Source organism: Mauremys mutica, chromosome 2, assembly GCF_020497125.1.
Source record: "Mauremys mutica isolate MM-2020 ecotype Southern chromosome 2, ASM2049712v1, whole genome shotgun sequence".
Taxonomy (NCBI): Eukaryota; Metazoa; Chordata; order Testudines; family Geoemydidae; genus Mauremys; species Mauremys mutica.
In genome coordinates, this window is record NC_059073.1 from 262,063,179 (window position 1) to 262,087,689 (window position 24,511).

Consider the following 24,511-nt stretch of genomic DNA (forward strand, 5'->3'; position numbering starts at 1 on the left):
CAATAAAACAAAAAAACTATCCAATTTGCTGTTGATGTCAATAGGAGTTCTCTATGTTGAACAAAAGGAAAATAAGACTTGTAATTAGAATGGTTTCTTCTTTAATTATGATTAATAAAAACTCAGGCATAAAAAGTACATTTGAAAAAATGGCATTAAAATCCACTAGGGCCAGTCCTGCAAGTTCTTCACAGATGGAATTCGCATTAACTTTCCTGTGAAAGGATTTGCAGGATTGGACCTTAGATGCCAGGAATGCAAATGAACACTTATGGCTATGCAAAACATGCTCCATTTATCTTGTTAGGCTCTTGTTGTTCTATGGGTGTTCGGTAAGGACGGGTTGAAAAATATATTTCTTTTACCATTTGCTTGCAAAATTAGGGAATATAAAATTTCCTCAATGCAAAACCTAACAGGTATTATAGGCTTATCCTGTAAATGAAGATAAAGAAATTAGTTTGTGGTATTATAGTGTATTCATTGAGGGCCAGCGTTTCAAAAAAGCTCATAAGAACATAAGAACATAAGAAAGGCCGTACCGGGTCAGACCAAAGGTCCATCTAGCCCAGTATCTGTCTACCGACAGTGGCCAATGCCAGGTGCCCCTGAGGGAGTGAACCTAACAGGCAATGATCAAGTGATCTCTCTCCTGCCATCCATCTCCATCCTCTGACGAACAGAGGCTAGGGACACCATTCTTACCCATCCTGGCTAATAGCCATTTATGGACTTAGCCACCATGAATTTATCCAGTCCCCTTTTAAACATTGTTATAGTCCTAGCCTTCACAACCTCCTCAGGTAAGGAGTTCCACAAGTTGACTGCGCTGCGTGAAGAAGAACTTCCTTTTATTTGTTTTAAACCTGCTGCCTATTAATTTCATTTGATGACCCCTAGTTCTTGTATTATGGGAATAAGTAAATAACTTTTCCTTATCCACTTTCTCAACATCACTCATGATTTTATATACCTCTATCATGTCCCCCCTTAGTCTTCTCTTTTCCAAACTGAAGAGTCCTAGCCTCTTTAATCTTTCCTCATATGGGACCCTCTCTAAACCCCTAATCATTTTAGTTGCTCTTTTCTGAACCTTTTCTAGTGCTAGAATATCTTTTTTGAGGTGAGGAGACCACATCTGTACACAGTATTCGAGATGTGGGCGTACCATGGATTTATATAAGGGCAATAATATATTCTCAGTCTTATTCTCTATCCCCTTTTTAATGATTCCTAACATCCTGTTTGCTTTTTGACCGCCTCTGCACACTGCGTGGACATCTTCAGAGAACTATCCACGATAACTCCAAGATCTTTTTCCTGACTCGTTGTAGCTAAATTAGCCCCCATCATGTTGTATGTATAGTTGGGGTTATTTTTTCCAATGTGCATTACTTTACATTTATCCACATTAAATTTCATTTGCCATTTTGTTGCCCAATCACTTAGTTTTGTGAGATCTTTTTGAAGTTCTTCACAATCTGCTTTGGTCTTAACTATCTTGAGTAGTTTAGTATCATCTGCAAACTTTGCCACCTCACTGTTTACCCCTTTCTCCAGATCATTTATGAATAAATTGAATAGGATTGGTCCTAGGACTGACCCTTGGGGAACACCACTAGTTACCCCTCTCCATTCTGAGAATTTACCATTAATTCCTACCCTTTGTTCCCTGTCCATTAACCAGTTCTCAATCCATGAAAGGACCTTTCCTTTTATCCCATGACAGCTTAATTTACGTAAGAGCCTTTGGTGAGGGACCTTGTCAAAGGCTTTCTGGAAATCTAAGTACACTATGTCCACCGGATCCCCCTTGTCCACATGTTTGTTGACCCCTTCAAAGAACTCTAATAGATTAGTAAGACACGATTTCCCTTTACAGAAACCATGTTGACTATTGCTCAAGAGTTTATGTTTTTCTATGTGTCTGACAATTTTATTCTTTACTATTGTTTCAACTAATTTGCCCGGTACCGACGTTAGACTTACCGGTCTGTAATTGCCGGGATCACCCCTAGAGCCCTTTTTAAATATTGGCGTTACATTAGCTAACTTCCAGTCATTGGGTACCGAAGCCGATTTAAAGGACAGGTTACAAACCTTAGTTAATAGTTCCGCAACTTCACATTTGAGTTCTTTCAGAACTCTTGGGTGAATGCCATCTGGTCCCGGTGACTTGTTAATGTTGAGTTTATCAATTAATTCCAAAACCTCCTCTAGTGACACTTCAATCTGTGACAGTTCCTCAGATTTGTCACCTACAAAAGCCAGCTCAGGTTTGGGAATCTCCCTAACATCCTCAGCCGTGAAGACTGAAGCAAAGAATCCATTTAGTTTCTCCGCAATGACTTTATCATCTTTAAGCGCTCCTTTTGAATTTTGATCGTCAAGGGGCCCCACTGGTTGTTTAGCAGGCTTCCTGCTTCTGATGTACTTAAAAAACATTTTGTTATTACCTTTGGAGTTTTTGGCTAGCCGTTCTTCAAACTCCTCTTTGGCTTTTCTTATTACACTCTTGCACTTAAGTTGGCAGTGTTTGTGCTCCTTTCTATTTGCCTCACTAGGATTTGACTTCCACTTTTTAAAGGAAGTCTTTTTATCTCTCACTGCTTCTTTTACATGGTTGTTAAGCCACGGTGGCTCTTTTTTAGTTCTTTTACTGTTTTTCTTAATTTGGGGTATACATTGAAGTTGGGCCTCTATTATGGTGTCTTTAAAAAGGGCCCACGCAACTTGCAGGGATTTCACTTTAGTCACTGTACCTTTTAACTTTTGTCTAACTAACCCCCTCATTTTTGTATAGTTCCCCCTTTTGAAATTAAAGGCCACAGTGTTGGGCAGTTGAGATGTTCTTCCCATCACAGGGATGTTGAATGCTATTGTATTATGGTCACTATTTCCAAGCGGTCCTGCTATAGTTACCTCTTGGACCAGCTCCTGCGCTCCACTCAGGATTAAATCTAGAGTCGCCTCTCCCCTTGTGGGTTCCCGTACCAGCTGCTCCATGAAGCAGTCATTTAAAGTATCAAGAAATTTTATCTCTGCATTTCGTCCTGAAGTGAAATGTTGCCAGTCAATATGGGGATAATTGAAATCCCCCACTATTATTGGGTTCTTAATTTTGATAGCCTCTCTAATTTCCCTTAGCATTTCATCATCACTATTACTGTCCTGGTCAGGTGGTCGATAATAGATCCCTACTGTTATATTTTTACTAGAGCATGTCCATAACGAGAGCCAGATTTTCAGACATGCTCAGCTCCCATTTACTGGCCAAAAGGACTGGACAGTTGTTCAAAAGTAGTCAGCACATTGCATGTGGAGTATCACTGAAAATCTAGACCCAATTGTGGGTGCTGAGTCCTGAACTATTTTGAAAACTCTGGTCCCTATAGCATTGCTGTAGAACAGGGGTCGGCAGCCTTTCAGAAGCAATGTGCCGAGTCTTCCTTTAATCACTCAAATTTAAGGTTTTGCGTGCCGGTCATACATTTTAACATTTTAGATGGTCTCTTTCTATAAGTCTATAATATATAACTAAACTATTGTTGTATGTAAAGTAAATAAGGTTTTGAAAATGTTTAAGAAGCGTCATTTAAAATGAAATTAAAATGCAGAGCCCCCCGGACTGGTGGCCAGGACCCAGTTAGTGTGAGTGCCACTGAAAATCAGCTTGTGTGCCGCCTTTGGCACATGTGCCATAGGTTGCCTACCCCTGCTGTAGAACAATCAAAGTAGGACAGGGTCTATGTAAAGTATTTTAGGTCAAGTTAGTAATTTAGCTTTTTTTAATTTTCTGTGGAGTTGCTTCTAAATTTTGAAAACTAACTGATGCCTTGGCAGCATTTCATCTTTTTAAACACTTGACATGCATAGGTGTGCACTTTACTTTGCATATTATGGTATACTCTTCTTTTGGATGCATTACCCTCATTGTACATGTAAAAAGCAAGTCACTTGTCAATATACATAGACTAAAATAAATCAAGGAATCTAGTTAATTTGAATGTTTGTGTGTATATCTGTATGGATAGCTATGTATGTTTGGAAATGTAAACTTCAAAGAGCAGATAATTGTACCTGTTGGTTACTGAAACTTTCCTACTTTTAATACAAAATGTTTATGGTGAAAAAAATTGTAATATGAAAGAGATGCCTTTTGGTGAAATGTTATCTTACTTTTACTCTGTCCATAACTTTTTATGGCCATTTTACCTTGTTTTTGAGTTTGGCATAGTTACCTTACAAGTTATAAAAATGAAGATACCTTCTGTTTGTTTTAACTATTACTGAGAATATGTCCAGGAGGAAGAAATTTTATAGATTCTTATATGTGGTGTTTAGTCATTTTCCCTTGTCTCTCTAGCCTAATGAACTCTGTGTAGAGCACGGGTGGGCAAACTATGGCTCGCGGGCCACATCTGGCCTGTCAAACCATTTAATCTGGGCCTGAGCTTCCGCCAGGGAGTGAAGTCAGGGGTTTGCCCTGCTCCAGTGCTCCAGCCGGGGAGTGGGGTCGGGGGCTTGCCCCGCTCAGCGTGGCTCCCAGGAAGCAGCCGGCATGACCCCCCTCCGGCTCCTATGTAGTACACTGAGGCATGGCCAGGAGGTTCCGTGCACTGCCCCGTTCGCAGGCGCTGCCCCTGCAGCTCCCATTGGCTGTGGTTCCCGGCCAATGAGAGCTGCAGGGGTGGTTCCTGCGGATGGGACAGCATACAGAGCCGCCTGGCCGCGCCTCGGAGCCGGAGGTGGGACATGCTTCCGGGAGCTGCTTGCGGTAAGCACCGCCCGGAGCCTGCACCCCTGAGCTCCCCCCGCACTCCAACTCCCTGCCACAGCCCTGGTCCCCCTCCCACCCTCCAAACCCCTCAATCCAAGCCCAGCCCCTCAGCCCCACCCCCACCCCAGAGCCCGCACCCCAACAGCCTGCCACATCCCTGATCCCCCTCTCGCTCTCTAAAACCATTGGTCCCAGCCCGGAGCACTCTCCTGCACCCCAAACCCATCATCCCCAGCCCCACCCCAGAGCCCTCATCCCCCCGCACTCCAACCTGGAGCTCCCTCCCTCACCCTGAACGCCTCATTTCTGGCCCCACCCCAGAGCCTGCACCCCCAGACGGCGCCATCACCCCCTCCCCTCCCCTTAACTCTAATTTCGGAGCATTCATGGCCCACCATACAATTTCCATACCCCGATGTGGCCCTCAGGCCAAAAAGTTTGCCCACCCCTGATGTAGAGAACTCTGTTTATATTGGAATGTTCTTCAGGGAAAATTGAGTTGTTCTTTTAGGGTAGAATTTAGGCCTGCTGCTTCCCCCACCTAGTGCAAATTCTGTGTTTGTGCTTGCAGCATTTCCCTTTACCTCTGACTTCAGGGAGGGTGTGATGTTGCACTTGATATGTTTTATGGAAATATGCTAATGAGTGAATATAATGTAACTGGAATATGCTTTATGCAAAAGGTCTCTTGTAAGGTATCATTACAAACCTTATAATCTATTGAGTGTGTTCATCTTAATTGTATGAATGTATCATTCTTGTATCTAAACATATTTCTAAAACTAGAAATATGAAGTATTACTCTGAGGTCCTATTGTAATTATGCAAAGTGTGGGCCATTAATGGTGGTTTAGAATTTTGATGGCTCCCATTGACTAGGACAATTGGTTGTAAATGGCTCTGTTTACTTGTAAGCCTTCCTGTGTTCCTGTAAGTGAGGCCCGAAATAACGGAGGCTTGGGGTCTCACAGGACATGTGACCATGTCACCTGGTACTGGAATCCATTTTAAACCTGGTGCTTTTCCATTTAGAAGGGAGGGTGGGGACCCAGAGAGACAAAAGATTCCCGCCTTGTGCCAAAGCTATAAAAGGGGGTGTAACAGGACAAAGGGGCTGCCAGTCATGAGAAATCCCCTAGTTACTACCTGAGCTGGAACTAACAAGAACTGTACCAGGGGAAAGGTACAGACTAAGAAAATAACACGAGACTGAGAGGCTGTGAGAGAGCAAAGCCTTTCCCTGCAGGAGATGCTACTGCTATATTCCTCCGCACACCGAACTACAGTACAGTACTTTACGTTTCCGTACGCTATGCAATATTTTACTCAACTTTAACATTTTATTTATGCCTTATGGAACTTTTTCAGTAAGGGTAAATTTGCGTAAGTGGGATCTTGCATAACCCGGGGAGCATCTATACGTGAAATTAGAATTTTGTCTATATTGCACTACTGTCATTTTAGTTTTCCCTGGCACTAGGACAAGAAGGTGGTGTTCAGATCTGAATCAGTTTAATGTTGAGGAATGAAGTTAAGGTTCAAGGACAAAACCCAGCTAGTTTATAAATGTAGATTAGAAAGTGCTAGACTTGGCAGGTGTTTTCATGAGATTTCAGCCCCATAGAGTAGAAATATCACAAAATCATCTGATCTCACAATATTTCAACTATTTTGAATGGTGAAAATCTCATGATCTCAGCTGTCATCTTGGGCTGGAATATCAAAAAGAATGGCTGTTCTTGCATGACTTTGGCCATATCTGAACCTTAAGCAGAAAACAGGCCCCTAGTGAAACTGAGCTCCCTGACATTCAAAGGGATGAAGGTTGGAGGTTCCGTTTTGGGGCATCTCTAGTTTTAATGAGATCTGACACCTTCAGTTCATTATTTGTTTACTGTGAGCATTTAGCTGAAAGGGGATGCATGAAGTAACACCCAGGATGTTAACGATCTGTGCTGACGATATTGTTCTCTGAGTTGAAATCATTAAAGCAGATGAGCACTAAGAAATACTTGGCTACAACTATAATGGAGTTGGGGAGCCTGGTAACAACATATATATTCCCTGACTTGGCTACAGCACAGCTGGAAGTTGAGTTTAGATGACATCTATAATTAGGTTGACTCAGCCAGCACTGAGGCTGAGATTTTGATTTTTAAAACTGCCTAGAGATTTGGAGGCCCACGTCCCATTACAATTAATGGGATGTGGGCTTCCAGATCCTCTTGGTTGCTTTGAAAGTGTCAGCCTAAACTTTTAATTGTGTCATAACCAAATTTGCGCAACATAGGAACTGACCTACTGAATCCGACCAAAATTGCATCTCGTCCAGTTTTCTGTCTCAGCAGTGGCCAGAACCAGATGCTTCAGAGGAAGAGTCAAGAAACTGCAGAATGAACAACTTTGAAATAACCTGCCCAAAGGGGAAGTTTCTTCCTTTACCACCTTGGTTAGTGACTGGCGTATGCCCAGAAGCATGAGGGCATGTACCCTTCATCAATAACAGAAAAAAATAAAAGTGACATTTCTGATTTTCAGTCATGTTTGGTTTCCATTCATATTCATTGTACCTCCCTCCCTCCTTCCCAAGGATGGCATGCAGAATAGTTGGTTGATATTCATAAAGCACTTTGAAGATGTAGAGTGCTATATAAGTGTTTACATATCAGAAACAAGCCTCTGTGAGAATGGGGAATTGTGACATTATTGACATGAACTGTGACCGTATAGATCATTGTTGCAACCAGGGTCCTATGGTTGAACCAGGTCTTGTATAGAGGAGGTCAAGTGGGGTATCTATGGAAAAGTTGTAGTTTGCTGGTTATGATTATGCTGTCTGTATGTGTGTATCATTTTTGTATTTGAAGTTATGAATATTGGCTATGTACTTGTATCTCGATGTGTTTGATTCTAAGTAGCCTCAGTGAAGCATTTGGTCAGCTTCTTGAGAAAGGACTATTCTCAGTAAGTGCCCAATCAAGAAACACTTAACTGACAATGGACTTTGGGAGACGCTAATCCACATTTGAGCTTTCCTGGAAATGTTCAAACTAACATGTAAAGTAAACAATGGCATTGGCCTGCAAAAAGCTGAATCATTCATAGACATGTGACTTGCCTGGGTGGCTACAAACTCCATCTTGTTGCTGTGATTTTGCACAGAAGAACAAAGGGGTTTCCGCCCACAAGAGAGAGAACATAAAAGGCCCTGGAAGCCTCTCCATTTTGTCTTCAGCTGGCTCAAGAGATGGCCTTTCCACCCCCAAGAGATGGCCTCTACACCCCAAAGAGATGCTTGAAAAAAACTGGTGTAACCCTTGGGGTTTAGAGAGCATGGCCCCTTTAAATCTTTTTCCTAACGGGGGAGGGGGAGCAGTGAAAGAAAGGAGGGAAACTCCGGTGGGGCTCTGGAGTGGGAGAGAGAAGGGCTGCAGCAAGCAGGCCCTCCAAAAGTGAAGCAGCAGAGAACCTGCCTGAAGCCTGGGAAGGACAGGGTGGCTGAGCGGGGACACCCCAAGACAGGAGCCAGGAAGAGCACTGTGCCAGGGGAGAATTGCTCGAGAAGGACAGGCTGGAGCTGGACCCAGTATCGCTGCTGCACAGAGCTCCATGGGGCTGTGAGTACTGGGGCTTGTGACTCTGCATTGGGAATAAGGAGGGAGGCTGTTAGCTAGTTAAGTGGGGAGGTGGTTGCTCTGTGTGGCTTTGCAGAGAGCGGCAGAAGAGGGCACCGGAGGGGTTTGTTGGGAAAAGTTTACTGGCTCCGAAGACAACCAGGAGCACCCAAGACTCAGCCCTGGACTGGAACTTTGCTCTGGCCTCCTGAACTCTGTGTGCAGACACATTGCTCAGTGTCTGCCCTTCCAGACTGTGCTACCACTGGGCCTGTGGGGCCTTGACTTGGATGCAACCCTGTTCTACTGCTCCCCCTATATTTCTCCTTCTTGTTTTTCTCCTCTCATCCCTCTGTAAATAAATATTTCCCTTTCTTATATCCATTGAACTTTTCTGGTGTATGTGTATTCACTCTGGGGGGTTTGGAACAGGTGCCCCTGGGGTGGAAGGGACTTTCCCTGCTGCATTCTTGTGCGCACCTTCTCTTGGCCAGAGCTGCCTTCAGAGCAGGCTCCATCTTGGCCACGAGGGCGCTAAAGTTACACTGGAACAAAGGACAGTAACGACAGGGTGTGAGTGATTGCTGGACCCAGACTAGGAAGGAGTCCAGTCTGTGCAAGAAGCTTATTGGAATCTCTGGGGGTGAGATTTCGTCTGTAATCAGTTTCTTAATGTATTAGGCTTAGATTGCTTGTTTTTGTTTTCTTTTGCTTGGTAACTTACCTTGTTCTGTCTGTTATTACTTGGAACTACTTAAATCCTACTTTTTATACTTAATAAAATCACTTTTTGCTTATTAATTAACCCAGAGTTAATACCTGGGGGAGCAAACAGCTGGGCATAGCTTTCTATCAGTGTTATAGAAGGTGGACAGTTTATGAGTTTATCCTGTATAAACTTTATACAGAGTAAAACGGATTCATTTGGGGTTTGGATCCCATTGGGAGCTGGGTGTATGGGTGCTAGAGACAGGAGCACCTGCTAAGCCGTTTTCAGATAAGTCTGCAGCTTTGGGGGACGTGGTTCAGACCTGGGTCGGTGTTTGCAGCAGGCTTGCGTGTCTGGCTCAATGAGACAGGGTTCTGAAATCCAAAGCTGGCAGGGAAAATGGGTTCAGAGGTAGTCTCAGCACATCAGGTGGCAGTCCCAAGGCGGTTTCTGTGACCGAACCCGTCACAGGAATATTGTTCATTAAAATTAGTTTCCTCTTAAAAAACAAAACAGGGTCGTCTTGTTGATATAATGAAGCAGCAAAACACGTGCAATTAATCGTGCCCTCTTCAGTGCTGATGTAATTAATTAGAAGCTGTCTAGAAGGTATTGGTACAATATAAAAAAAATATTTGACCCAGAAAAATGTATCAAAGTGAACACATTTGTTGAAACAAAGTTCAGTGACCCTTTCTGTTTCCCTTTTCTTAGTGTGTTATGCTGTGTATATTTGTGGCATATCTGACAGTATTTGCAGGATACATATGAAATTATTGCCTAGCATTCCTCTCAAACTGCCAACACTCCAAATCTGAGCACACTGTAAGATAAAGATTAAAAAATATAAGAGCTAAAAGAAAACTAATAGGGCAGGAAGCTGTAAGCAATGTGTGATTCATTTATATAGTATAAATAATTTTTTTTTGTAACTTCAGTTTCCCAATTTGGCATTTCTGATGGAAATAGTCAATAACAGTGAACATGACATAACAGTAACTGGTCTGTGCAGAATAAAAGTAAACTAGAACCTAAACTCAGTAATATCCTTCTTTGGCCTAATCCTGAGAGGTGCTGAATACCTGCATTTGCACCAGTGGGAATTGTGCCTGCTCAGTATATCTAACAGTCAAACTCATGATGAGGGACAGTACTTGAGAGGATTCTGCCAAGCTTACTAAGCTTTGTCGTTTGTATTTGGAGATCACCGCAGAAGAAATCTGCCTGTTCATTTGTTAAAAATCTATTATAACTGTGATGAACAGGCTGAGCAGCCTCATGTCAGCAGAGGTCAGTGTGATGAATTTGCTAAGGGGAAATCTGCTGCAGCTCTTTCCCTCCTGTTTGAGAGGGTGATGGTTGCTAGGAGAGGAAGGTTATGAGGCAATTAGAAGGCAGTCAGTGAGGGATGGATCACAGAGGCAGGTTATCTGAGGAGCCAGAGGACGGGCATAGTGGTTGAAGACAGTCAGGGAGCACTGTTTGGGACACACCAGGTGCTAGAGCAGGAGTGGGCAAACTTTTTGGCCCGAGGGCCATATCTGGGTGGGGAAATTGTATGCAAGGCCATGTATGTAGGGCTGGGGTAGGGTATTGGGGTGTGAGAGGGGGTGCAGGATGCAGAAAGGGGCTCAGGGCGGGGGGTTAGGGTGCAGGGCCAATGGGAACTGCGAGGGGTGGTGCCTGCCTGGAGTCTTCTGAGCCCCCTCCCCCAGGGGCCGCAGGGATGTGATGCCGGCCACTTCTGGGAGCAGCGTGGGGCCAGAGCAGGCAGGGAGCCTGCCTTAGTCTCGCTGTGCCACGGGGCTGGCAATCCCGCGGGCCGGATTGAAAGCCCTGATGGGCTGGATCCGGCCCGTGGGCTGTAATTTGCCCTCCCCTGTGCTGGAGCCTTAGGGCCCAGCAGCTGAAGCATCCCCTGTGCTTGCCAACCTTGCCTGCCCCTAGAGACCCCTGGAGATTACAGAACTGTTTTAGCTACTGACCTGCTACAGCTACTTTATTAGATTAACAGATTGGATGGCACATATTTTAATAATTTGGGAATGTTGGTAAAAATTTTGAAAAACACCCACGTCCCATTTTCAAAACTGATGTGGGCACTTAGGAGCCTGAATCTCATTGGGAGTCAGTGTAATCTAGTGCCTACATCACTTTGGCAAATGATACTTAAGTTCCTAAATCATGTAAGGACTCCTGAAAATTTTACCCCATCATCAATATATTTTCAGTGTTTAGGAAATATGGGACTGACAGTTTTTAATGACAGATGTTTCGACTATGCAAATAAGTAGAGTTGGTTGAAAAGATCATAGCCAAACAGCTTTCCATCAGAAAATGCTGTTTTGTCAAAATCAAAATGTTTTGCAGAAACATGTCAATTTCGGCAACACGTTTGATGGAAAAGTGTTTACATGAATTGTTAAAATGACTTTATTATTTTGATAATGCTGAAATGTCACATTTGGACTTGATCAATTAATTTCATTTTGTTTTACTTTATTATAACAATAATTTTAACATTGTATGTATTCAACACTGTAAAATATTTAACATTGTTTCAATAATGTTGAAACATAATATATATTTTGCTGTTTCTGGATTAAAACAGGAATTTTAACTTTACTTTTCATTCTGATTCAGAATGAAAACAAATTTTGAAATGTTAGAATTTCCCATGGAACAGAAGTTCCATTTTCTGACCAACTCCAACTTGTGCAGACAGCATCTGAAATAGTAAAAGTAATGAATTGATAGCACTGACAAGCTAGCTAAGCATAGTCTGGATGAGTGGCAAAGTTACAATGAATAGCAATGCACCTTTGTTCTGATTTTCAAACCTTTTCTGTTCCAGTATTGTATTCTTGAGCAGAGACCATCAGTCATACAAGAGCATAGAGCAGTTTGTGATTTGAGCCTACCTCTCTGAAGAGTAACTTCATTGACTTTTGCACCACCTACCCCCTCTAATGTTGAAAAAATATATTTATATTTAAGACTTATCTTTATAGTTCTACAGTACTTCAGTCAAATTAGTGTGCTTTGAATTCTTCCTTCAGATTGTCTCTGGAAGTTAATTAAAAATGCTAACCTCACACTGATAATTCCAAAGAATTATGGAAGAATTATCATGAAGGATTATTGTGATCCACTTGGCAGCAAAGTTTGCTCATTTAAAACCTGCCTGGAGTGATGCTATGCTATATTATTTGACTTTGATCTTTAACAGTTAACATCAAGGGCATTCATTTAATTCATGCTGATCCCACAGAAGAAATTAAAATTGTACAAATATTTAAATTCATTTTACGTCCTTGGTGGGCCTGTCTTTATAATGCAAGCTTTTTTTTTAAGTGGGAAATAGAAGTTCCTAGGAGTTAAATATAGACTAAGGGCTTGTCTAAACACTAAACTTGTACTGCTTTAACTATACTGGTATAGTGTTTACTGGTATAGTACAAGCCCCCTATTCTGGATACAGTTATATCAGAGTGAAAATGCTTTGCACTGGTATAGCTGTTCTTGCATAAGAAGAGGAGTAAGCCATACCAATATAAGGCACCATTGTATCAGTATAATTGAATCCACACTAGGCATCACTAGAATGGTAAAAAAAAACCCATCAGACCCCTAATCAAAATACTTACAACAGTGCAAAAACTGTGTGCAGATCAGGTCTAACAAAGACTATTGAGTAATGGTTGATTAATGCAAAATGTAGCAAATTGCAAGAGCTTTTTGACTTCATATTCATTCATAGATTCCAAAGTTAGAAGCAACCATGATGATTATCCAGTCTGGTCTCTTGCATAGTACAGGCTAGATTTGAGTCCAATTTCTATTTAAAGTCTGCATTCTGGAGTAGAGCATATCTTTAAAAAAAATTCAATCTTGATTTTAAAAATTCCAGTGATGGAGAATTGCCCACAACTTTTGGTATTTGCCACCTTATTTCTAGTCTGAATTTGACTAGCTTCAACTTCCAGCCATTGGTTCTTGTTATACCTTTGTCTACTAGACTGAAGGGCCCTCTTTTACCAAATTTCTGTTCCCCATGTAGGTACTTATGGAGACTGTCTACACATGGACAAAAGCCCTGTGGCCCAGCTGTGGCTGACCCTGGTCAGCTGACTCAGGCTGTGGGGCTAAACATTGCTATGTAGGCTTTGGGGCTTGGGCTGAAGCCTGAGCTCTGGGACCCTCCACTCTTGCATGGTACCAGAGCTTGGGCTTCAGCCTGAGCCTGAATGTCTACACAGCAATTTTCCAGAGCCTGAGACCAAGTCAGCTGACCCAGGCCAGCCATGGTTTTTTTTATCCCTGTGTAGACACACCCATAGACTGTAATCAAGTTATCCCTTAACCTTCTCTTCGATAAGCTTAGTAAGTTGAGTTCCTTGAGCCTTTCATTATAAAGCATGTTTTCCCCTCTTTTTATCATTCTTGTGCCTCTCTTCATTATTTCAACATCTTTCTTAAATTGTAGAAACCAGAACCGGAAACAGTATTTCAGTAGTGGTCACACAAGTGCCCAATATAAAGATTATATAAGCTTCCTACTCCTGATAGTCCCCTTTTATATATCCAAGGATCTATATATTGCTAATATATTGGGAATTCATAAATGTTCCAGTATTCCATATGAACAGCTGGCTGCCTGTATACTTTAGAGCAGCGTTTCTCAAACTGGGGTCCACGAGGGTACTCCAGGGGGTCCGCAGGCCCTGCTGATCAACTGCTCCACCCCCCCGCCCCTCCCAATTCCTTACCCTCCCCTCCCAGCACCTCCTGCATGCCAGGGAACAGCTGCTCAGCAGTGTGCAGGAGGTGCTGGGGAGGAGCGGAGATGAGGCACGTTTGGGGGAGGGGGCAGAAAGAAGTGGGGAAGAGGAGGGGCAGGGGTGGAGCAGGGTCGGGAAGAGGTGGGGCCGGGGTGAGGCCTTAGGGGAAGGGGTAGAGTGTGGTCGGGTCTTAGGGCTGAGCAGGGGGTTTGGGGGTCTGTGAAAAATTTGAAATCAAAATGGGGGTCCTCGGGTTGCTAATGTTTGAGAACTGCTGATTTAGAGCATCAGTATTCTGAATCCTGACTTAGAAACTGCTCATCCATACCCTCCTTGTGGCTGCTGAGGGTGCCATACGCATAGAAGGCACAGCTACGCTCAAGATGGTCTTAGCTGTTTCTTAGAAATGGTAAATCTGCACCAATACAAGCAATGTTGTAAATACTAACGCTACATGATGGACGGCATTTTGCCCACCATATCATGAGAACCAACTTGGAGCTTAGAGGTTAAAAATCTCCTAAATTCTGTATACATCAAGGCATTCACTGTTGTTAGCAGCCACAAAGCTGCACCACTGCTAGAAAATGAGTACAATATTTTCTAGGCTAGACAAGGCCAGAGGGAATGACTGCTGAACAATGACACGCAGTAAAGTCACACTAAGGGCTTTCTAATTGTCTCACAGAATCGTTCACTCCCTGCCTATCCTCTGACTCCCACACTGCTGCGTGACAAAGGCACAGTATATATAGGACGAGGGACCTCAGTGCTGTTGGACAGAATGCACATATTCCATGATCAATATTCAGCAAATAATCCAGATCACTTCCAAATCTTTGGCAATCCTAATAAGCTTGAATATGATCAAAACAAAGTGGAGCCTTAGAATTCATCAAATATTTACAATCCCCCGCCCCCCAGTATTCAAACAACCCTTTAAATGAACCACAACATTATTTACATGTGCATCAGACAAAGAAAGGTACATGTCTGATTAAAATATGGCTTTTTGGTGGCTAATAGTTTAGAATCATTCACTGACCTACTTTACATAGAAAGGTTTTGGGTCACATTGCATTTTGAGTTTTCGTGCATAATTTCATTTAATGGTAAAAGTCACTGAACTGTATTTTTGTAAAACTCTACAGAACATTGTTTTATAATCTACTATTTAAGCATAATTACACATTTTAAAAGACCTCACTCTTGGGGATGGTGGAAATGCAGGTCTAATTGCTGGATTAGATTGGGTTTTTTGTTCACAGTTAGAGTCGAGACACTGATAGTACAATTCCAGCCTGGAATGTGGTTTGCTGTGAAGGGAGAGACTAACCATTTTCCACACTAAACACAGTGCAGTAATGACCCTTTTATAAGAGAGGTTGTAGAAGACACCAGTTTGACATGAAAATCTAGGAGCAGTATGGCTCTATGTTGCATCAAAGAGTGACCCCACAGCCTCCCCACAGGAAGGTGCGGCCATATCACCCATCCATTCCTGCTGGTGTTTCTCCAACTAAACAGCATAACTTTTTTCTTGTCAGGATTGAGCATCAGCCATTTTTCTGTCAGACAAAGTCCTATCTGTCAGACATTGAGAGAGGCAAGCATAGCATCTAAGTTTGACAAAAAGGAGACTTCAGCTTCTATGATCTCATCACACTCTGCCAGAAATGTGGGAGTGGTTTGGCTTCTAGCTCATTAACTTGGATTTTAAGACCTCTGCAGGAGGGGTGGTGGTTTCTCTGTGCCAGGTAAATAAATACATGTTTGTCTGGATAATGGCTTTTGACCACAGCAGTAAGATTCACAGTCCTTAGGACCTTGCTGCAGCCAATATGGGCAATGACTCCCAAAATGCTGATGCATGTGTGGACCTAGGGCATTATATGGCCCTTGCAATGAGACTGGGGGATCAGCCCCACGTGAGTCACACATGAAAGGACCCTTTGGCAACTCCGTCTCCCATTCTGCATTGAGGAGGTTGATGGCATGCTTCCCTCTCTCTAGCATTTGTGGGCAAGTTGGGTAGAGAGCAGAAGAGGTTGGAGCGAGGGATGTATGAGTCCCTGCAGCACTATCCCCTGCTATAGTTTTGATTTTCCATGCAGGAAAGTAGGTGGGTGGTAATATAGCTTAATGAGCTCTGTTAGCTTCATCTCTACCCCTGCCAAGGATGCCACTGAGCTGGCAGCCAGTGGCACTGCCACACCCACTGTGCTGCAGAGAGAGAGAGGAGCACCCGTCATCCTTGCAGATGGCTACAGGTTTTGCATGGCTTGGAAGGGAGTGCAATCCACAGCGCCTCCAGCCCCAACTCCTCTCAGAGGGATTAGTGTCAGCAAAGCTGTAAGAGTCTCCTTGTGGAGCTGTAAGAGTCTCCCTGCCTCCTGGCCCCTTCTTGTGGATCTTCCCCACACCTGTGAGGCGGGTGGGGTAATCTGGATCCATGTAACTAAAACTTTAGGATGAAACTCAGGCCCCATTGAAGTTGATAAGAGTTTTGCTATTGACTTCAACTAAGGATTTCACCCTTATCAGCATCAATTGAAAATACGGAAATTTGAAATAGGAGGAAGCATCGCCCAGTTGTTGTGGTGTGAAGGGATCACCCTTTAAAGCAGGTGATAAGACTATGGAGGCAAGATCTAATCCCTGCAACCCAAACCCCATCATTTAATATGATCAGCTGGAAAGCATGGCTGGAGGAAGGGCGAGCAGGATGAGTGCAGTGGTGCTGGAATTAGGGGTGCTGTCACAGTCCCTGGCTTGAAGTAGTAATAACAAACTCCAAATACATGGTTTCCATCAGCAGCATGCCTGCCAAAAAAATTGTTCCAGCACCCCTTTATGAGTGACATGGAGACTGCAATGAAGGACATTGCTGCTGGCATTGGAGTAGTGCACATGAAAAGAGGGAACCCTACAGGCTTTGAGGGCCATCTCAATTAGGTTTGCAAAAAAAATCAGGTGTGTGTCTCCTTGTTTAGTAAACCTGCTTAAGAACCACTCCCATCCTTGCTGTGTTTCTGCAGGGTAGGAGAGCATGGTGCAGGTATTCTTCCCCCCCTACACAAGCTGCCACAGCGCTTCTAAGTGCACCTTTCTCACCTGCCGCTAGGTTCTCTCCCATCTTCCACCTCTGTGCAGCCCATGTACCATGTTATTTTGCTTAAAAAATGTTGTCTTCCTTGTGTCCCTTTCAGCTTGTCTGCCATAGGGATAGCTAGCAAGCACAGGCAGGAGACTAGATGGGGGCAGGGCAGGAGGCTGTATCTATTGCTATGACAACCCAGGCTGGAAGGAAGTTGTGTCCTCAAAATACTGAACACTCTGAACTATACCTCCCTATCAGGCCAATCAATGTAAAGCTGGCAAAACAAAACCATACCCATTCCAAATCCCCAGCTCCCGGTATCTCTTTCACAGGCTCTCCTAGAGTCCTGAGAACAGCTAGAAACACTAGTTTATGGGCTCTTCTAGGCTTTGCAAAGGAAACTACTATAACTGCTTTGAAGAGACAAGCCTATTTCAGAGAAACTAAAGGGTTTAATGTTATATAAAGGGAAGTAATTTATGTAATAGATGTTCTATTTGTATGAGCTGCAATTTGTTATAATTTTTTGCATACATACAATATATTCTGTATACAGCATTTACTGTTCAAATTATTACGTTTCCATCTTTATGGAAATAAGACACAAATATGAGGAAGAAAACAAACCAAAAGATTTTAAGTGAAACCAGTCTATAAAATGTAATAAAGCACTGTAGAGTTTTTAAAGCAGATATGTGAATGGTCACAAGATTGGAGTCTGCTATAGAACAATTATTTTTCAGACGTTCAATGCTGAGGAAAATAAATAGTGACTCTCCTTTAGGTGTATGCTCTGATTAGGCTACATAGTATTCTGTCTTTCAAAATGCCATGTATGAAAGATAAATGGCCAAGTCCATAATTGACTTTATCCTACTCTTCAACACGGAGTATTTTTTCTTTAGCTATAATTGCTCCTTTCAAACCAACACTTCATACTTTGATCCATTACAGTTCTGAATCAGACTTGATTTATCCATTTTTAATAATGTGCCTTTTTTGCGTCCCAATTATAGTAATTTTCTCCTCTGAGTTGTTATACCTTATTTTTCTAAGATCAAAGATTTTTGTTTAGGCTAAAAGTAGCTTTCGGCATTTCAAAGTTTAGTAAATACTAGGGCTGTCAATTAATCACAGTTAACTTACGTGATTAACTCAAAAAAATTAATCACAAATAATCACACTGTTAAACAATAGAATATCAATTGAAATGTATTAAATATTTTGGATGCTTTTCTACATTTTCAAATGTATCAATTTCAGTTACAACACAGAATACAAAGTGTACATGTAATATACTTTATATTATGTTTGATTACAAATATTTGCACTATAAAAATGATAAAAGAAATAGTATTTTTCAATTCACCTCATACAAGTACTGTAGTGCAATCTCTTTATCATGAAAGTGCAAGTTACAAATAAAGGTTTTTTTGTTACATAACTGCACTCAAAAACAAAACAATATAAAACTTTAGAGCCTACAAGTCCACTCAGTCCTACTTCTTGTTCAGTCAATTGCTAAGAGAAACTAGTTTGTTTACATTGACAGGAAATACTGCTGCTCACTTCTTAATTACAATGTCACCTGAAAGTGAGAACAGGCGTTCATATGGCACTGTTGTAGCTGGCATTGCAAGATATTTAAAATGCCAGATGTGCTACGATGCATATGCCTCTTCATGCTTCAGCCATCATTCCAGAGGACATGCTTCCATGCTGATGATGCACATTAGAAAATAAGGCATTAATTAAATTTGTGATGAACTCCTTGGGGGAGAATTGTATGGCTCCTGCTCTATTTTACCCACATTCTGCCATATATTTCACGTTATAGCCGTCTCGGATGATGACCCAGCACATGTTGTTCGTTTTAAGAACATTTTCACTGCAAATTTGACAAAACGCAAAGAAGATACCCATGTGAAATTTCTAAAAATAGCTACAGCACTGAGCCCAAGATTTAAGAATCTGAAGTACCTTCCAAAATCTAAGAGGGATGAGGTGTGGAGCATGCTTTCAGAAGTCTTAAAAGAGCAGTACTCTGGTGCAGAAACTACAGAACCTAAACCACCAAAAACAAAAATCAACCTTCTGCTGGTGGCATCAGATTCAGATGATGAAAATGAACATGTGTCGGTCTGCACAGCTTTGGATCTTCATTGAGCAGAACCCATCATCAACATGGATGCACGTCCTCTGGAATGGTGGTTGAAGCATCAAGGGACATATGAATATTTAGTGCATCTGGCATGTAAATATTTTGCAAAGCCAGCTACAACAGTGCCATGCAAATGCCTGTCCTCTCTTTCAGGTGACATTGTACATAAGAAGCCGGCAACATTATCTTCTGCAAATATAAACAAATTTGTTTGTCTGAGCGATTGGCTGAACAAGAATTAGGACTGATTGGACTTGTAAGCTCTAAAGTTTTACATTGTTTTATTTTTGAATGCAGGTTTTTTGTACATAATTCTACATATGTAAGTTCAACTTTCATGATACAGAGATTGCAGTACAGTACTTGTATGAGGTGAATTGAAAAATACTATTTCTTTTGTTTATTACAGTGCAAATACTTGTAATAAAAATAAATATAAAGCGAGCACTGTACACTTTGTATTCTGTGTTGTAATTGAAATAAATATATTTGAAAATGTAGAAAACATCCAAAATATTGAAATAAATGATATTCTATCATTAACAGCGTGACTAATCACGATTAATTTTTTTTATCAGGACATTAATCACGAATAATGTTTTTAATCACTTGACAGCCCTAGTAAATACTCATCATTTTTTCTGCAACGTGATATTTGAAATTGCAGTGTGGCTTGCACAGTCCACATCTCTTAGGCAGCTATACAACATTATTGCCTACTTTACTTAGGCATTTCCTGTACATATAAGTTAGATTAAATAGACCTCTAACATTGTTCTTTTAATTAAGAAGTAAAGCAAACGGCAGGGGAATATTAAATATTAATGTTCAATATGTACAAGTTAAATCTGGGTAGTGTAGCCACAACATTCTCAGGGCTCGTATAGATGAACAGTTAGTGCACGGTAAATTGGGTTGTAAATCTACAGCACACTGCCTGTGGACCCTGCTACTGTGTTCCCTAGTCCTCACTGACCTACTCCCATTTCAAAGTGGAATAGAACAAAGTGCACTCGGGACCTTTTAGTGCATGGTAGCCCGGTCCACATGGATAGTTAGTGCACAGCACACTAGTGCACTGTAGATTTACACTCCAGCTTGCCAAGCACTAACTGTTCATCTAAAGAAGCCCTAAATTATAGCATCTTGATACTATTTTATATATTTTAACGTTGGGGTATCTGAATATGGTGAGATCCCCACTGTCTAAAAATCCATCCAACATTAGTGCAATCAGAGTCTTAGCACAACAAGAAAAGAAAGATAGTCGAGAAATTAGGGCACTAGCCTAGGACTTGGGAGACCTAGGTTTAGTTCCCTGCGCTGTTGCAGACTCCCCGTGTGACCTTGGGAAAGTCACCAAGCTGCTCTGTGCCTCAGTTCCCCATCTGTAAAATGGGGATAATAGCACTGCCCTAAGGATAAATACATTAAAGACAGTGAGGTGCTCAGATACTATAGCGATGGGGGCCATATAAATATCTACGATAGATAGCAGCACATTTCTCCCCTAGAGCTGGTGACACAAGGCACAACCCACCACAAGAACACTTTGTTTCAATTCCCATTTCCCCAGCCTCACTCTCAAACTGCACCCACATGCAAACCCAGCCTTTGGGGAAGAGAAGCCTATCGCAATACTTTAACTTACAATAAATTATAGTAAATTAGTCTTCATACTAGGGATGTGGACATATATTGCAACTGAGATATCCAAGACATTGACATATTAACTTTTTCCCTCCTAAGGATGTTGGAATGACACTGCCACAGAAAAAGAGCCCTTGAAAAGTTCTCAGTGGGTAGACAATAGATAGAGCTAATACTGTTATGGATAGGCAATAAAAACTAGAGGAGGGCGCAAAATTACTGTTGGCTGCCATGTTGGCTTACTAGAGAGACAAGGTGAGTGAAAGAGTATCTTTTATTGGTCCAACTTCAAATTGTGTCTCTCTAACATCCTGGGACTGACATGGTTACAACTGCACAAGTTTACTTACCGCATTTTGTGTGTATTCTAGCCAGCTGATCCAATGCCCAGGAAAGTCAAGTCACTGACTTCATTTAGCTTCAGATCATACTCTAACAAACAAATTTGTTAAATGTTGTAAAGGCAACCTTAATTCTGACATTGCCTAACTTTTCAGTACTTGACTTTGAAATGTTAAAGTTCCTTTGATGTTGCTTTTTGTATATAAAAAAGTGCAGAATTTCTCTAACTCTTGAATTTTTGTAAGTTTCGTTTCACATTTATGCATAAAGCTCTGGCCTAAATGCTGTTCCTGACCTTTTAATTATGCTAGCTCTGGTTCTATAAAATTACCCTTCAGTTTAGTTTGATTAAGGATAATTAAGGTAGTAGTATACTGCAGCTGTGTTGCAGAGCTATAGTTAAAGCTCTTTTAGACTTTCTACTATAAATACCTTTCCATGGGGGTGGGGGGTTAGATCTTGATGGTTTTTAATTGCACTAGTCCAAATCAGAGTATACAATTTGTTAATCTGGTAACCTGGACACACATTTATTTTCTTGTGGGGGAAGATGCAGTCACTTCTTAATTGTTGACTTTCCATGGTTTTAAATATTTTTATAAAAACAACGAGGAGTACTTGTGGCACCTTGGAGATGTCTGATTTGTGTCCGTTTATTCTTTTGCGTAGAGACTGTCCGGTTTGGCCAATGTACCTGGCAGAGGGATATTGCTGGCACATGATGGCATATATCACATTGGTAGATGTGCAGGTGAACGAGCACCATCATAGGACCTAACCACATCAGCCACACCATGAGGGGCTCGTTCACCTGCACATCTACCAATGTGATACATGCCATCATGTGCCAGCAATGCCCCTCTGCCATGTACATTGGGCAAACTGGACAGTCTCTACGCAAAAGAATAAATGGACACAAATCAGACGTCAAGAATTATAACATTCAAAAACCAGTCGGAGAACACTTCAAACTCCCTGAACACTCAATAACAGACTTAAAAGTGGCAATTCTTCAACAAAAAACCCTTCAAAAACAGACTCCAATGAGAAACTGCAGAAGTGGAATTAATTTGCAAACTAGACACCATCTAATTAGGCCTGAATAAAGACTGGGAGTGGATGGGTCACTACAAAAACTAAGTGTCAGAGGGGTAGCCGTGTTAGTCTGGATCTGTAAAAGCAGCAAAGAATCCTGTGGCACCTTATAGACTAACAGACGTTTTGCAGCATGAGCTTTTGTGGGTGAATACCCACTTCGTCGGATGCAAGTAGTTCACCAGTAACTGCACACCTCACCATAGTAACTCTAGCTCAGGAACCAATCCATGCAACAAACCTCGATGCCAACTCTGCCCACATATCTACACCAGCGACACCATCACAGGACCTAACCAGATCAGCCACACCATCACCGGTTCATTCACCTGCACGTCCACCAATGTAATATACGCCATCATATGCCAGCAATGCCCCTCTGCTATGTACATCGGCCAAACTGGACAGTCTCTACGGAAAAGGATAAATGGACACAAATCAGATATTAGGAATGGCAATATACAAAAACCTGTAGGAGAACACTTCAACTTCCCTGGCCACACAATAGCAGATCTTAAGGTGGCCATCCTGCAGCAAAAAAACTTCAGGACCAGACTTCAAAGAGAAACTGCTGAGCTTCAGTTCATCTGCAAATTTGACACCATCAGCTCAGGATTAAACAAAGACTGTGAATGGCTTGCCAACTACAGAACCAGTTTCTCCTCCCTTGGTTTTCACACCTCAACTGCTAGAACAGGGCCTCATCCTCCCTGATTGAACTAACCTCGTTATCTCTAGCTTGCTTCTTGCTTGCATATATATACCTGCCCCTGGAAATTTCCACTACTTGCATCCGACGAAGTGGGTATTCACCCACGATAGCTCATGCTGCAAAACGTCTGTTAGTCTATAAGGTGCCACAGGATTCTTTACAAAAACTAATTTCCTCATACTAATTTCCCCCTACTGTTACTTACACCTTCTTGTCAACTCTTTGAAATGGGCCACCCTGATTACATTGCCCTCATTACCACTACAAAAGTGATTTTTCCTCCCTTGGTATTCTACTGTTGAGAATAGCCCACTTCCACTTTAATTGAATTGTTTCGTTAGCACTGACCCCCCCACTTGGTAAGGCAACTCCCATCTTTTCATGTACTGTGTGTATATATACCTGTATACTGTAGTTTCCACTCTATGCATCTGATGAAGTGGGTTTTAGCGCACGAAAGCTTATGCCCAAATGCATTTGTTAGTCTCTAAGTGCCACAAGCATGCTTCATTGTTTTTGCTGATGAAGACTAACACAGCTACCACTCTGAGACATTTTTATGTAACTTTATCACCCTTGTGGTCAAGATGGAAACTGCAGGCAGTTCCAGCCAAGAGAAGGTGCGCGCAGGAACACAGCAGGGAAAGTCCCTTCCACCACAGGGGCACCTGTTCCAAACCCCCGGGAGTGAACACACACACACCGGAATAGTACAATGAATATAGGAAAGGGAAATACTTATTCACAGAGGGCTGAATGGAGAAAAACAAAAGGGGGGAAGATAGGTGGCGCGGTAAAACAGAGTTACATTTAACACAAAGGCCCCACCGACCCAGTGGTACCACAATGTGTTTGCACACAGAGTTCAGGAGTCCTGGGCAAAGTTCCAGTCCAGTGGTGAGTCTTGTGTGCTCCTGGTCGTCATCAATGCCAGTAATCTTTCCCCGACAAATCCTTCTGATGCCCTCTTCTTCTGCTCACTGCAAAGCCACACATAGTGACAACCTTCCTGCTTAACTAGCTAACGGCCTCCCTCTTTATTCCCAATGCAAAGTCACAAGCCTCAGTACTTATGGTCCCATATAGCTCTGGGCAGCAGTGATATTGGGTCCAGCTCTGGTTTGTCATAGAATCATAGAATCATAGAATCTCAGGGTTGGAAGGGACCTCAGGAGGTCATCTAGTCCAACCCCCTGCTCAAAGCAGGACCAAACCCAACTAAATCATCCCAGCCAGGGCTTTGTCAAGCCTGACCTTAAAAACCTCTAAGGAAGGAGATTCCACTACCTCCCTAGGTAACCCATTCCAGTTCTTCACCACCCTACTAGTGAAAAAGTTTTTCCTAATATCCAGCCTAAACCTCCCCCTCTGCAACTCTGCTGGCTTGTCCTTCTTGGGTGATTCCTCCCTGGCACAGTGCTCCTCCTGGCTCCTGTCCTGGTGTGTCCCCGGTTGGCCACTTGGTCTCTCCCAAGCTTTGGGCAGGTTCTCGGCTCCTGCACTTGCAGCCCTTCTGTCTGGACCCACACTCTGTCTCTCTCCCTCTCTCCACACTCTGCAACATTCC

At 42.3% G+C, this 24,511-nt stretch overlaps 1 protein-coding gene across 1 annotated transcript in view; it reads left to right on the top strand.

The window, feature by feature from the left end:
• MYO3A (myosin IIIA) overlaps positions 1–24,511 on the top strand; it is a 189,836-nt gene that overhangs the window by 26,430 nt on the left and 138,895 nt on the right. The window lies entirely within an intron of this gene.